General features: G+C 42.9%; 1 protein-coding gene across 1 annotated transcript in view; it reads left to right on the plus strand.

The window, feature by feature from the left end:
• Positions 1-5,958: 5,958 nt before the first annotated feature.
• jak2a (Janus kinase 2a) overlaps positions 5,959-15,700 on the plus strand; it is a 92,270-nt gene continuing 82,528 nt past the window's right edge. Inside the window, exon 1 of the mRNA XM_017685088.2 lies at positions 5,959-6,375. The gene's annotated coding sequence lies outside the window, so the exon portion shown is untranslated. The remainder of the gene's footprint in view (positions 6,376-15,700) is intronic.

A 15,700-nucleotide genomic window follows, 5' to 3' on the forward strand; every position in this document is an offset into this window, starting at 1 on the left:
TGTTTCTTGTCTTTTTTTTGGAAAATGCTCAAATCTTTTTTCCCCTTTTTCTGATGTGATTTTTAACGTCCTGGCTGCGAAACTCATCGATGACTGAAGAGCAACCGAGTGGCGCTGACCAATCAGCTCCCTCCGTTCTACGACAGGCATAGCAATGAGCCAATCAGCCATCAGGAAATGTTAACAGGAGGCGGGATTTCCATTCTCATTGGCTGTCAATGTGTTTACCGAACACGGTTTGTGTTTATTATCGTTACTCAGTAGCCGCGTTTACATGCAGTCTGATAATCCGTTAATAATCCGACTAATAGACTAATAATAAATACTAATTGAGGCCAATCGGAATACAATATCTATCCGATTGAACGAGGTGTGTAAACCTCTGAATAATCCGTTAAATAGAAGAATAATAGCCGTGTAAACGCCTGAATCCGATTACACTCCAATCGGAAGGTGTAAGAACGTTCTGCGCATGCGCGTCGCGAAACAGCGAAAGGTCAGCGGAGGAGACGAGGTTTATACTCTGAGCTTTAAAAGACGGCGGGGGGACGGACGGCCAGCTTATGTGTCTCAGAGCAGGACGTCTTCCTTTATAAGTGCATCCGAAGGACGTTTTTCTGAGTCTGACGTCAGTTTAAAGCAATAAAATACACAAGCACTGCTCACTGCTGCTCATCTCACTCTGACTGGACCTCACGTGATGTTCGCTCTCATGGTAACGTTTACTCTGAGCACTACTCCACGCATGCGCGTCATTTTGCAAAGGATTACTTGTGGCGAGCATGTAAACAAAGATTTTCGTCAGATTGTTGAGCAGAGTGAGCAAAAACACCTCAGTCTGAGTCTGTAATCTGATTGTAGTCAATCGGATTGGCAAAAGTCTTTGCATGTAAACACAGCCAGTGAAGCTGGAAGAGTGAAAGAGAGAAACGGGTGAAATTATTCGGAAGAATAAAGGGCGATTTTATCAAAATAAGCCTCCAGTCACGATATTACAAGGTACGAAAACAACGTAATCACAGGTTAATGTAAAAACTTTGACTTTATCAGCTGGGTTGGTGCACTGTGATCCAGTTTTATGGTCCATATTGCGTAAATGTATGAGGGAACAGTTGAAGGTCAGCAGCTTGGTTGGGTTGAATTTGGCTCATTTTGCATGAAATACACCCGCAGTTCGTACTAAGAGCGTCAATGATGTAGGAACGCTTTTTAAAAACCATATCCATATCCGTTTCCAAACATGGACCATGTGAACTGGTACGCTTTGAAACTGTAGCAGTGTTTTTTTTTTTTTGTTTGGTTGTTTTTTATATGTGTATATATATATATTTTAACATTGTACAGTACTGTGTGAAAGTTTTAGGCATCTAAGCAAATTTTCTAATACTTTACCTCAGCAGTGAGTTTATCACAATATACATTAGAATAAAGTCACATTCATCATTCAAATAAACAGAAAAACAATAAACAGTAACAAGAATTTCTTGGGTCCATATTTTTCCTGGACACCTTCACAGCCGCCACAGAGACTCGTTAATATCATCAATTACATCATGAGCTCAATTTACTGAGCACTGATTGGTCAAACCAGGAGCTGCTTTATAACTACATATAATACTGGGCTTCCTCGAGGAGAGGCTTGGAAATGGGTAAACACACACACCAACATCCAGAAAATCACTGTTTATTATTTATATGATTTTATATATATGTATATATGACGTGTAGACCGAGCATCAGAATGGAGCCTATCCCAGTGGTCATCGGGCAGAAGGCAGGATACACCCTGGACAGGTCGCCAGCCCATCGCAGGGCAGACAGACCGACACTCACACCCAGGGGCAATGTAGCATGTCCAACTGGCCTGACTGCATGTCTTTGGACTGGGGGAGAACATGCAAACTAAAATAGGACTAATTATGGCAAATATAAATACATACTAATTATATCTTTGTGCTGAATGTGTAGTTGGTCAGTGTTCCTTAAATGCTGACCGTGTCCACAATAAACCCAGAAAAGCATTGGGTGATGTCATGTTTATCATGATAATGGAAAACGTCGTGCTCTACTAATCTAGCACCTACACTAGATCATCTGACAGGATGAAACGTGTCAGTCTGTGAAAAGACAACATTCACTTCCCATTATTACATATAAGCTCATCACGGCATCATTAAAGATTCCACATGACGAAGGTCCAGAAGTAGTTTTTAGAGTTTTATTACCACACCAGTAAAACCAAACGGGCCACGATGAAAATGATATGGATAATATTAATGAAATATTACATTTTATAGGTAAATTACAGAATAAATATAAGCAGAACAAATATAAGTAACAAATTCAGCATTGTTGTCAGAAACACACTGTATATCCACTACACCTGAGGCTGCTCGTTACTGTATGTGTGATTCATGTGTACATTTTATATGAATATAAATATCATGGAACCAATAAAATACTGCTGTTAGTGTCGTATATTAAGTATTGACATGCTGCATAAAAATGTATATTTCAACTGTACCTGATTTATCATAATATAAGCAAATTGGGACCTTACACAACTATTTTTAATTCAAGCAAAGTCACTCAGAGAGGCCTGGTGTGAAATGCTGCGTTCTAGTGAAACCTAGGCCCAGTCCCATTTCACCCCTCTCCCCTACCACTTGGCCCTTAGCCCTCTGTTTTGTGCGCTCACGTCTAGGGGTGGGGTGTCCCGATTCTTGTTGACATAGAGGGGTAGGGCGAAAGGTTGGGGCTGCATGGCCCTCCAGACGGAGGTTTTTCAGAGACTCCAAACAGAGATATGAGAAAAAAAGAAAAGCCGGCGAGACGGCTGAACGAGAGACCAAAGAAACCCACAAATGTGAATTTTCTCAATTAAAAATTACAATAACCATCATATTTATCATAGTTTAATGTCATTTCAGTGGATTTTGGTCGTTTTCTTCATAACAAGCATAAAAAAGCCTGCTAATGTTTCGTGAGCTGGCTAGCTAACTTTCCCATTCCACCTTAAATAGACTGGCAGTTCTGACAACTGGAGCGCCAGAATGTAACTGCTACACCATTTAAGATTTAAGGTGGAACGGAAAAATTCTAAACAAGAATCTGGAGAATCTCTGACTTCAGCTTCATATCACTGAAGAATTAGGGGGGGGTGATAATAAATAATTGCCCCCCTCTTTGAAGGCGTATGATCCCTAAATGTAACTAAAGCCCAGCAGTGAGGAGCTGAACTTTCCCCTCCTCTGCCGTCACTGAGGTTTGTCCCATTTCAGAGGGAAGATTTTAGCCACTACCTCTTATAACTCAGTTCCAAGGGGTTACGGTGACACTCGAAAGAAAGGGGTAGGGGTAAGAAGAAGAAATGGGACTGGGCCTTGGAGTTAGAATTGTTTACAGTGGTGGTGATAGGAACCAGACATCTTAAGCTTTTAACACCTCTAAAAGCTCGCAGGAACATATAACACAAAATTTCGAGTGCAGGGGAACATGCAGGGCGTCAAGAGGCAAAATAGTCACCAAAGAATGTGATTTATTTATTTTACCATCATCGGCATTACATATAAAATTCCGACTCGTGTAGGTTCACTGGTGGTTCTGGATAATAAATAAAGTGTCTGTATTTGTGTTCTAGACATAGTGACCCCTGGTTCCCATCACCACCACTGTAAAGACATCTGAGTCTGCGAATTTCTCTGCAATGAACCACTTCACACCAAACCACTCTGACTCTGTTCACGTCTCAGTGAATGAATAAGGCAGAAATTTTGAAAATCGGTGGAATTCCCCTTTTCAGTCAGGGATGAACATAAAGGGAAGATTGTTATTTACTGTGTTATAAATAAGGAACGTTCCATTTTGGGCAGTCGTGGGCTGGAGGTTAGGGATCTGGCCCTGTGACCGGAAGGTTGCCAGTTCGATCCCCAGAGCCGACAGTCCATGACTGAGGTGTCCTTGAGCAAGACACCTAACCCCCGACTGCTCCCCGGGCGCCGTGGATAGGGCTGCCCACCGCTCTGGGCAAGTGTGTACTTGCTGCCCCCTAGTGGCCAAAACAAGCCAAACAAAACGATCTCAATAACTGCTTTGCAGTTTTATACACTCCTCTGACCAAAACTAACTGCTCTTATCCAAAAGTATCCAGACAGCCCTTCTAATTAGGGACTGCAGCTGCATAAAGTTGAACCTATTGCTAACTCAGTTGTTCTGTTGCGCCCATACAGTTTTTATAGTCTCCATTCTGTTGCCATTGCCAGTAGAATGGGATGCTCTTGTGGCTGAATGCAGTCAAATCATCACAGCAATGTTCCAATATCTAGTGTAAAGACTTGCCAGAAGAGCAGAGGCTTAAAATAATGGAAATATTCATTAGTGGAATGACTCCTGCTAAAGAAGCACTAGATGCAATTACAGGTCATTTCAGTTGTTTTCCACTAGGGGGCAGTAGAGCATAAGTGACTGAAAACAGTTTTCACCTACTGTATAATTTATTATAACCTGTAAAATCTACAGTCAGCCTACCGGGAGCAGAGTTTAGGATTCATTCCACGAATTAATATTTTCATTATTTTAAGTTTAAGCACAAATGCATTTTTAAGGTTCTTCAGAGAATCATAGACCACAGTAGGCTTTCCATCACAGAGAAAAACCAGGTGACCACGCAAAGAACCAGATATGCGTTCAAACGGTTCTTTGAGTTGTTGTGGGTCCATATACAACCAAATCGGAACAACAAAAGTCAGACACAACAAGCACGAATGTGTGGAGCTCCAAAGGGGCCGTGGATAAAAAAATGACACCGCATTCCCTCGTAATGCATTCCCTCGCAATAATCTTGCAGTCTCTCGCAATACTTTTGCATTTCCTTTGCCGTCGCAATATTTTCACATTCGCTCACAATCATTTCGAATTCCCTAGCAACAATCTCTCAATCCCTTGCAATAATTCCGCATTCCTTACAATCATTTCACATTCCCTCGCAATAATCTTGAGTCCCCTTGCAATAATTCCGCATTCCTTACAATCATTTCACATTCCCTCACAATAATCTCGCGTTCCCTTGCAATAATTCCGCATTCCTTACAATCATTTGGCATTCCCTCGCAATAATCTCGCATTTCCTTGCAATAATTCCGCATTCCTTACAATCATTTCGCATTCCCTCACAATAATCTCGTGTTCCCTTGCAATAATTCCGCATTCCTTACAATCATTTCGCATTCCCTCACAATAATCTCGCGTTCCCTTGCAATAATTCCGCATTCCTTACAATCATTTCGCATTCCCTCACAATAATCTCGCGTTCCCTTGCAATAATTCCGCATTCCTTACAATCATTTCGCATTCCCTCACAATAATCTTGCGTTCCCTTGCAATAATTCAGCATTCCTTACAATCATTTGGCATTCCCTCACAATAATCTCGCATTTCCTTGCAATAATTCCGCATTCCTTACAATCATTTCGCATTCCCTCGCAATAATCTCGCATTTCCTTGCAATAATTCCACATTCCTTACAATCATTTCGCATTCCCTCGCAATAATCTCGCATTTCCTTGCAATAATTACGCATTCATTACAATCATTTCGCATTCCCTCACAATAATCTTGCGATCCCTTGCAATAATTCAGCATTCCTTAGAATCATTTGGCATTCCCTCACAATAATCTCGCATTTCCTTGCAATAATTCCGCATTCCTTACAATCATTTGGCATTCCCTCGCAATAATTCCGCATTCCTTACAATCATTTCGCATTCCCTCGCAATAATCTCGCATTTCCTTGCAATAATTCCACATTCCTTACAATCATTTGGCATTCCCTCGCAATAATCTCGCATTTCCTCACAATCATTTCGAACGTTTATTCCATGAATCCACTCCGAAGCCGAGAGCGGTGCCGAGCGCCCGCGGGCTGACAGAGCTCGGCTCCGCTCGGCTCGGCTCGGCTCGGCTCGACCTCGGAGGGAGATGCTTCAGTCTCCTGGGTGAGCTAACAGCCCGCAGTCAGACAACAAGCAGACACGCTCTTTTTCCGGGGAGCCGCTTTTGGTCCCGGTTCGGAACTTAAACCGATACCTTTAAAAACAAAGTCTCGAGCCTCTCGAGCGGGAGCGGTTAGATAAAACAGCCTGAAAGCGAACCGGACTTCTGGCTAACTTAGCTTTAGCTAACAGGTTAGTGGTTAGCCTAGCCGCAACGTCCGGAGAGCAACTCGGCGAATAAGCCGGAGTTTCATGACTAAATACGCCGGAATCGGGCTCGGACGGGCTGCTTGTGTCGTGAGTCAAGCGCAGATGGGTTTCGGGGTTCTGTTCGGTGTTTGAGGACGTTTCTGCGCTGCCCGGAGTTCGAGCTAAACATCTTACAGTAAGTAGCTCGTCCTGACCCAGTAACGGCACATCAGCGCGACCGGCTGTGTGAGTGACCCGTCCTCCGTCTCCGTAACGCGGTCTAATAGTCGCGCCTGCCGCTGCCCCACCGTGTAAATGGTGGTTCTGGACTGTGGGTTCCGTGCCCTGTTAGTCGAGTTAGCTCAGTTAACCGTAGAAGTTGGAAGTCGAGGCCACAATTTAAGCTGTTCAGTGTTTCAGCTACAGTGGATGAACATGTGTCCCGTTCAGGAAAAAGTTAATAAGAACCGGTGACATCCTGTATGAATAAAAATAATGCTGGGCCGTGCCTTATTAACGCGTGGGAACGAGATCCCAAGGCGTGAGAACGAGATTGTGGCTTACGAAGTCGTAAACACGCATTAGGATCTTGTTCCCACGCGTTACTGAGGGGTGTTCACGACTTAAATCATCTCATTCCCATGCCTTACTAAGTTGTGGCCACGCATTATTATAATTTTTTTTTATATACAGGATGTCATCAGCGGGGCTTCGTACAGAACCCTAGAGCCCCGCTGGTGACATCCTGTATAAATAAAAATAATGCGTGGCCATGACTTAGTAAGGCATGGGAATGAGATGATTAAGTCATGACCACAAGTTAGTAAAGCGTGGGAACGAGATCCCAATGCGTGGGAATGAGATGATTAAGTCGTGGCCATGGCTTAGTAAAACGTGGGAACGAGATCATAATACATGGCCATGACTTAATAAGGGGTGGGAACAAGATCACGCCTTACTAAGTCGTGGCCACGCATTATTTTTGTTTATACAGGACGTGACCAGCGGGGCTCTGTAGCTGTAAGAGGAATAAACACTAATTCAGTAGAAATGACAGACAGCTGGTAAACGACCGTGTGCAGTGCACAAGATACACACTTTAAAGATAGATAGATAGATAGATAGATAGATAGATAGATAGATACTTTATTGATCCTGAAGGAAATTTAGATGTTCTTGGGTTCGTAACAGCAGCAGAACCCTTTTTGGGGCCGTTTAGCCATTTTCAACAAGGTTTATATAGAATCACATAATTTACATTTTTACATCCATCTAAAGAACCACTTCACCAGGCAAAGAACCACTTCACCAGGCAAAGAACCACTTCACCAGGCAAAGAACCACTTCACCAGGCAAAGAACCACTTCACCAGGCAAAGAACCATTTCACCAGGCAAAGAACCACTTCACCAGGCAAAGAACCACTTCACCAGGCAAAGAACCATTTCACCAGGCAAAGAACCATTTCACCAGGCAAAGAACCATTTCACCAGGCAAAGAACCATTTCACCAGGCAAAGAACCACTTCACCAGGCACAGAACCACTTCACCAGGCAAAGAACCATTTCACCAGGCAAAGAACCATTTCACCAGGCAAAGAACCACTTCACCAGGCAAAGAACCACTTCACCAGGCAAAGAACCATTTAAACGTGAAATAGTTCTACGTAGAACTCATGGCACTAAATAGTAAATAATCACTGAATAACCATCTTTTTTAGGCGTGTATCAGTTTGAAATATTGATACTGACATGACTTGAGTATCACTGTGCCTGATGGATGGATGGAGGGATGGATGGATGGGGGGACGGAGGGTTGGATGGAGGGACGGAGGGATGGATGGATGGTTGTCAGACTGGCGACCCAGTGACTTCTCATATGATCTCACTGGTCTTCATGATCATTAGACTCAGACTTTAGTCGCTGTTGTCTCTGAAATGCTGACTTCACAGAAGAAGGAAAAACCCACTTTACTCTTAATGCAAGTCAATGGAACCAGAATTTCTTCCATGGCGTTTTGGGTCGTTTCTTTCAGTCCATTCATCGTGAAATTTGCACTCGATGTAAAGGACAGCAAGTATTTTCAAATTATCTCAAACGTCAAAAACGTCAAAACAAGGTTTTCTTCCAGCAACAGCGAAATCTGCTTTAATCCAGTGGTTCAGTAACGCTGTTGACATTTCAGCAGAGTCACATTGCAGTGATGAACCTTGTGCCATCTTTTGTCCAGATTACAATATTAAATGCATTTTAAACTGTTTTGCAGTTTTAAGAGAGGGAAAAGAAGAGAGACATGAAAGGATAAGATATTGCGTAGCCAAAAAAAGGCAAGGATGAGTCGAAATTCCCTGTATTTTCAGGGTTTTTATTATCATATTCGTAACGTTATATCTAGCTTTATAGTGGTATAACTCACTATATGCTGGTGTTTACTGATAATTGGCTTACATAAATTGAGAGAAAACCAGATGTGCTGGAAATAATTGGTTAAGATTTCTGAATCAGTAGAGCAGAACTCTAAAAATATCCCGGATTAGTTTCCAGATCAGCGAGTTTCGTTTTTCTGATCTTTCCCCAGGGCTGACAGAAATGTTTCTTCACAGGGTTTGGACGCGTGGTGCGTCTGAACATGTCAAGAATAGGAAAAGGGAAGCAGGAGTGTTTCTTGTAGTTGTATCTGTTTACAAGAAATCCTTCCCAGACAAAAAAAAAAAAAAAGTACAGTATCACTTTTGATCATCGGAAGCAGGAATAATGGACTGGGTGCTTTCCGCTCTCTGCTAGCATGGATTAGAGAGCATAGTAAGCTGGAATGGCTGATTTCAGTTTGGGCCTGGAGGAATACTGTAATGCAGTTACAGATGCTTTATTGATAAAATCCCTGTTGATCTGAATCAGAATTACCTTATTAATAAGAATACAGACCCTCTTTGAAGGCGTTTGATCCCTAAATGTAACTAAAGCCCAGCAGTGAGGAGCTGAACCTTCCCCTCCTCTGCTGTCCCTGCAGACGGGCAGGGTCGCCTACAGAGCGGCGCTGGTAGCTGATAATGAAGTGATGCTCTTTTATTAGAGGGTCCCGTTTCAGAGGGAAGATCTCACCCACCACAATTTGTAACTCAGCTTCAAGGGCAAGGAGACAAGGAAAACAAGGGGTAGGGAAATGTAAGAATTACGGCTACGGCTATTAGTCATTACTTAAAATCTCACGATCGTGGCAGGTCTGGCTGTAAGTCTGTGTAACTCATTCTTTCATAGGTGGCACTAGTTTTCCAGAGGGAGGAATATGTTGTCATGGGATGATAGTGTAGTGGTGAGGTCAGAGTTTTCACAGGCTCTACCTGATCGTAACCAGAAGTGCTTTTGATTGTGTTGCTGTAGTGTTAGAAGTTTATAAGGCCGTCTTTGTTGGACTGACACCTGTACTTTTGAAGCGTGTTGAACAGCTGTTAGCCGCTGGACCTGGGGTGATCCCTGGGGCGGTGCAGGTGCAGGAGATAAAGATCAGAAAAACATTGGCGTGTTGATTCAGCTTGAGATCATAGGGAATATAAAATAACGTAAATGTTATTCATTACGCAGCTATATTACCACATCAACTACTCTAGATCGTTAGGCAATGTAAATTTCGTGCCAACAGTAATAATGAGACTTCTAAGGATATGTATTGCTGCTGCTGTAAGAAAACCTTGTATCTCCATCTTGGGCATCTTTGCTGTTGCTCTTTACATTGTGTGTAAATTTCATGATGAATGGACCAAAAGAAACGGCCCAAAATGACTTGGAAAGACGTCCGGTTCCACTGACTTGCATTAAAAGTAAAGCAGGTTTTTTCCTTTGTCCTGTAAAGTTGTGGTTTTGGAAAGGTTTTCTTCTGACAACAGTGATATGAATATGTGTGCGCATGTACAGTATCTCACAAAAGTGAGCACACCCCTCACTTTTCATGGGACGTCACTGTAGAAATTAAACTCGGATATACGTTAAAGTGTCAGTGTGCAGCTTGTATAGCAGTGCAGATTTACTGTCCTCTGAAAAGAACAACACACAGACATTAACGTCTAAACAGCTGGCAACACAACTGGAGTCCACCTCACAGTGAACGTGTCCAGATTGTGCTCAAAGGGTCACTATTCTGTGTGACCATCATTATTATCTAGCACTGCCTGAACCCTCTTGGGCATGGAATTCACCAGAGCTGCACAGGTTCCTACTGGAATCCTCTTCCACTCCTCCATGATGACATCATGGAGCTGGTGGATGTTAGACGCCTTGCGCTCCTCCTCCCTCCGCTTGAGGATGCCCCACAGGTGCTCAACTGGGTTTAGGTGTGGAGATGACCTTGACCAGTCTATCAACTTTACCTTCAGAAAGGTGGTTGTCGACTTGGAGGTGTTTGGGGTCGTTATCGTGTTGGAAATCTGCCACGCGGCGCAGTTTCCGAAGGGAGGGGATCACGCTCTGCTTCAGAACGTCACATATGACGCTGAACACGTGGACTTCTTCGGTCGACCCTGATGAGGCCTGTTCCGAGTGGAACCTGTCCTGGAAAACCGCTGTATGACCTTAGCCACCGTGCTATAGCTCAGTTTCAGGGTGTTAGTCTTCTTATAGCCCAGGCGTCTTTGTGGAGAGCAACAATTCTACTTTGCCATGAGGTGCCATGTTGAATATCCAGTGGCCAGTGTGAGTGAATTGTACCCAAAACACCAAATTTAACAGCCCTGCTCCCCGATTCACACCTGGAACCCTGTAACTCTAACGAGTCACATGACACCAGGGAGGGACGACGACACAACTGGGCACAATCTGGACACGTTCACTGTGAGGTGGACTCACTTGTGCTGCCAGCTATTTAGACGTTAATGTCTGTGTGTTGTTCTTTTCAGAGGCCAGTAAATCTGCACTGCTATACAAGCTGCACACTGACCACTTTAAGTTACAGCCAAGTTTCATTTCTATAGTGTCGTCCCATGAAGAGATATCATAAGATATTTGCAGAAATGTGAGGGGTGCACTCACTTTTGTGAGATACTGTGTGAGTCTACATATATGTGTGTGTGTGTGTGTGTGTGTGTGTGTGTGTGTGTGTGTGTATCAGTCATTGCCAAACACGTTTGGAGGAGGACCCTACGTGCCAGTTGCATGAGCTGGGTCGTATTGCACTGATTGATGGCGGAGAGGAAGGGCTATCACCCACCCAGAGAGTGTGGACTATTATGTGTCTTGCATTCCCGCCCATGGATGGTTGTGGCATCACCAGGGATCAAACTCGCAATCTCCTGATGGCAGAGCCAAATAAAAAGGCATTCCATTTACACACGTTCTAAAAGTGGTCGAAATCCGTCTCTGACAGTTCGTCATCCAGGCATAGTGCCCAGCACAGGCCCTATTCTTTGTTCGTCGCAACTCACTAACTCATCAAAATCTGTCCCCCGAGTAGTTGGCAAGCATTTCCCTGCTGGTCGCAGCAAAATTGGATCCGCATGTGAAAATGAATCTGCGTTGCGCTGCTGTGTTTCCTGTCACTGTATGAAAGAAGATCAGTGCTGTCTGTTTTGTTGAATACACTGCAGGGGTTTCTGAGCGAGCTTGTGAAGAGAACACAGTCCACATCTCTATGGACACGTTTATTATTAACCTCTTATTCTCCAGGGTATATTTTGGTTTGTCCGTCTGAATTTACACGACCAAATCATAAGGCTAATTATTAATTAAGTGCATAAATAAAATTTTTGTTTTTGTAAAAGCCCCTCAAATGAACAGAACATGTGTTTTTTGATCTCCACATATCACTACACGCTCACAATTTACTGCTGAAAGCCAAAAATCTGCGCCGCTCTTTGTGTTGTTCTCTAAAAGTGATGTTTCCAGAGCAGATCACTGAAGAGACGCCGTCTGTTTATAGTTTAGAGCCCAGATTTGGGGAAAAACGGCTCGACTTTCAGTAGAAAAACAAAGTTCGGCTTCTTTTATTATAAGGGTTTAAAATGACATCACCGTCTATTAGACTGGAGAGAAGAGCTACAGCCTCACACGACGCCCAGCTTCTGAATGGAGCTTATGAACGTTATGGAGAACATGACCAGGTGCGGTTTGGAGCCACCGGTGGTCTCAGCGTATATTCAGATATTCAGGTTTTATTGCTTAAAATAGTAGGTTGTGTTACAAACAAAATAAAAATATAGATTTTTTATTGTTAGTTTATGTTAATTTTAGGAAAAAAATGCAACAGGAGCCTTAAAAAAATCGAAGAAATACCCACAAACTGCCTCGAATTTAAAGGCTTAGACTTCTGCAGGTTTGCCTGGGAGCCTGTGAAGGCAGAGGTGTGGCATATGGAAAAAGCAGCCTACAGACTACAGACAGCGAATTGAGCTCGCTCTCGTGCCACTGATGGCTTTGTAGACCAAGCGAGGCTGGACACCTGCCTAAGCTCCAGCTTTGAGCTTAGAAGATTATAAAGGTGAAAGATCAGGCAACCCAGCTCACCTCAGCCTGCTGTCCGGGACATATCTGCACAGTGCTTGTGCGGACTGCAGTCAAAAGTTTAGGAACAGCCTTTGATTTTTCGCTGTTATTTCCCAAATAAATAAGTAAAAAAAAAAAAAACAACAATTTGAAGTTCACCAAATTTTACCAAAGTGTTTTTAATATATTGCGTATCACATATTGCGGTAGCCCTGTTCCACAGTGTAAGTGTGTCGGATTCTGCTGTGTCTGATCCACTCAGACCAGCACAACACACACTAACACACCGCTACCACGTCAGTGTCACTGCAGCGCTGAGAATGACCAACCACCCTAATAGTACCTGCTCTGTGGGGGTCCGTGGGGGTCCTGACTGCTGAAGAACAGGGTAACAGAGTATCAGAGAAACAGATGGACTACAGTCTGTAACTGTAGAACTACAGAGACCAGCTATACAGTAAGTGGAGCTGATAAAGTGGACAGTGAGCGCAGAAACGAGGAGGTTTGCTTAAATTCTCTCCATCATGATGGATGCATAGCTTTACTTAGCTCTACACGTAATTATGTGTAACGTCATTTGTGCGAGTCTTAATCCAACAGTACCATCAGTGTAATTATGAAAGCATTTCTAGTAAATAAAGTGCATAATCAGACAATTTGGTTACGTCAGGCTTGTATTTTTATAGTGGCTCACAATAAAGTTATTCATCTATATCTGACTGTGAATCGTCAGCTAAATTTTTGTGAGTGGTGAAATTCCCCTTTAATATGACTTGACGTGTCTGAGAGGAGACGTGGATGACAAACAGCAGACATAACGACAAAATGCAGACGAAGCTAAAACCTTCTTAGTGGTGCGACGGGATTCGGACTGCTGTAACTAAACCTTTTACACTAGGCTTCGGTTCAGTTCTCTTTCTATGGCCAAATACACGAATCCCTTCCTTTTGATTGTGTGTCACAGGCAACGTCTAGTGGTTTGCTATGTGGTATGTGGCCTCTGACCTTCTCATATAGACCACACCTCTGGTCCAGATGTAACTTAGCTTGAATCGCAGCTGCTGAGATTTGCAGGGGTGACCGTGTTGAAATGACGCAATGTGTGTGAGTCCTGCAGGTCTATGAATTCAGCTAGAAACTAGAAGGGAACTGAAACAGGGTGTGTACGTGGAATGGGTGAGTGTGTCTGTCTGCGTGTGTGTGTGTCTGTTTATCTTTGTATGTGTGTGTGTGTGTGTGTGTGTGTCTATGTCTCTCTTTATGTTTGTGTATGTCTGTGTGTTTGTGTGTGTCTGTGTGTATCTGTGCGTTTGTCTGTTTGTGTGTCTGTCTTTGTCTGTCTGTGTCTGTCTGTCTTTGTCTGTCTGTCTCTGTGTCTGTCTGTCTGTCTTTGTGTGTGTGTGTGTATGTTTGTCTGTCTGTGTCTATGTTTTCTGTGTGTGTGTGTGTGTGTCTGTCTGTCTGTGTGTGTGTGTGTCTGTCTGTCTTTGTTTGTTTGTGTGTGTGTGTGTGTGTGTGTGTGTCTGTCTGTTTGTGTGTCTGTCTGTGTCTGTCTTTGTCTGTCTGTGTCTGTCTGTCTTTGTCTGTGTGTGTGTGTATGTCTTTGTCTGTCTGTGTCTGTCTGTCTGTCTTTGTTTGTCTGTGTGTGTGTGTGTGTGTGTGTATGTTTGTCTGTCTGTGTCTATGTTTGTCTGTGTGTGTGTGTGTGTCTGTCTGTCTTTGTTTGTCTGTGTGTGTGTGTCTGTCTGTTTGTGTGTCTGTCTGTGTCTGTCTTTGCTTGTCTGTGTGTGTCTGTCTGTGTGTGTGTGTGTGTGTGTCTGTCTGTCTTTGTCTGTGTGTGTCTGTCTGTGTGTGTGTGTGTGTGTGTCTGTCTGTCTTTGTCTGTGTGTGTGTGTCTGTCTGTTTGTGTGTCTGTCTGTGTCTGTCTTTGCTTGTCTGTGTGTGTGTGTGTGTGTGTGTCTCTGTGTGTGTGTGTGTGTGTGTCTGTCTGTCTTTGCTTGTCTGTGTGTGTGTGTGCGCGTGTGTGTGTGTGTGTGTGCCCAAAGATTTGGAAACAAGCATTTGTGAAATGTCATTATAAAACTGGTGTTTATGTCGAGGGACAACAAAGACTACAAAGAGTAAACAGAAGAATAGGAATAAATGCAAAACACGGCCACAAAGGATCTGACAAAATATACATATATAGCATTACTGTACTTCTCACACTACACCATTGAGTGCACTTCTAATGGTATATGCGCTATTTTTTCACACTATTTAGTGTGTAGTATGTGGTTTGGACGTGGCGCATCTGACCAAGATGAATCTTCTTCATCCAGTGCATCATAACAGTTGTAACAGCTAATTCTCTCCCATGTAGTTACACAAGTGTGATAACATTAATGTATTAAAATTGTAATCAGACTGGAGCAGCAGTTGTTTTTCCAGCAGTAAAAGTGTGTAATAACTAACATTAACACATTACTTACCCAAACCCAAAACGTCTGTATTAACCCTCCACTATTACACAGCACCTACATAACAACTACACAGGAACTGTCCACTTATTTTACAGTGCAACTAACACTTCACTACAGGAAAGTTCCTGTGTGGAAGACACACGTGTGTAATTACAATTAGCCAAACTGAATTTGATACACGTGTAATTACATAGGCGGTACTTCTGTAGTACATCTGTAACATCGGCAGTCATTAGTAGTTATATTGTTGTTGCATGTTATTCATGTGTAACTACAGTTATTAGAGACACTTAATGTAAAGTGGGACCAAGATTATTTTATAATAATTCTCTTTAGAGCTGCTCATAAATCCAGATTTGAATCACACTGTGGATTTGAGAACCATTACAGAAGTACGGCTGTTATTATTACGTACTGTTACCCAACACGTGCATAATGTCTATAAGACATGGTATTATTACATGTAGGAACTTGCATGTCATTGCTGTCAGAATGACTTTTCCCGAGTAATTGTCATTTGTTTTGGTTTATTTATCATGAAATTTTAACAAAGTGTAAATGGTAACTGGAGTTAAATTACGCAAAAAAA

Source organism: Pygocentrus nattereri, chromosome 16, assembly GCF_015220715.1.
Source record: "Pygocentrus nattereri isolate fPygNat1 chromosome 16, fPygNat1.pri, whole genome shotgun sequence".
Lineage (NCBI taxonomy): Eukaryota > Metazoa > Chordata > Actinopteri > Characiformes > Serrasalmidae > Pygocentrus > Pygocentrus nattereri.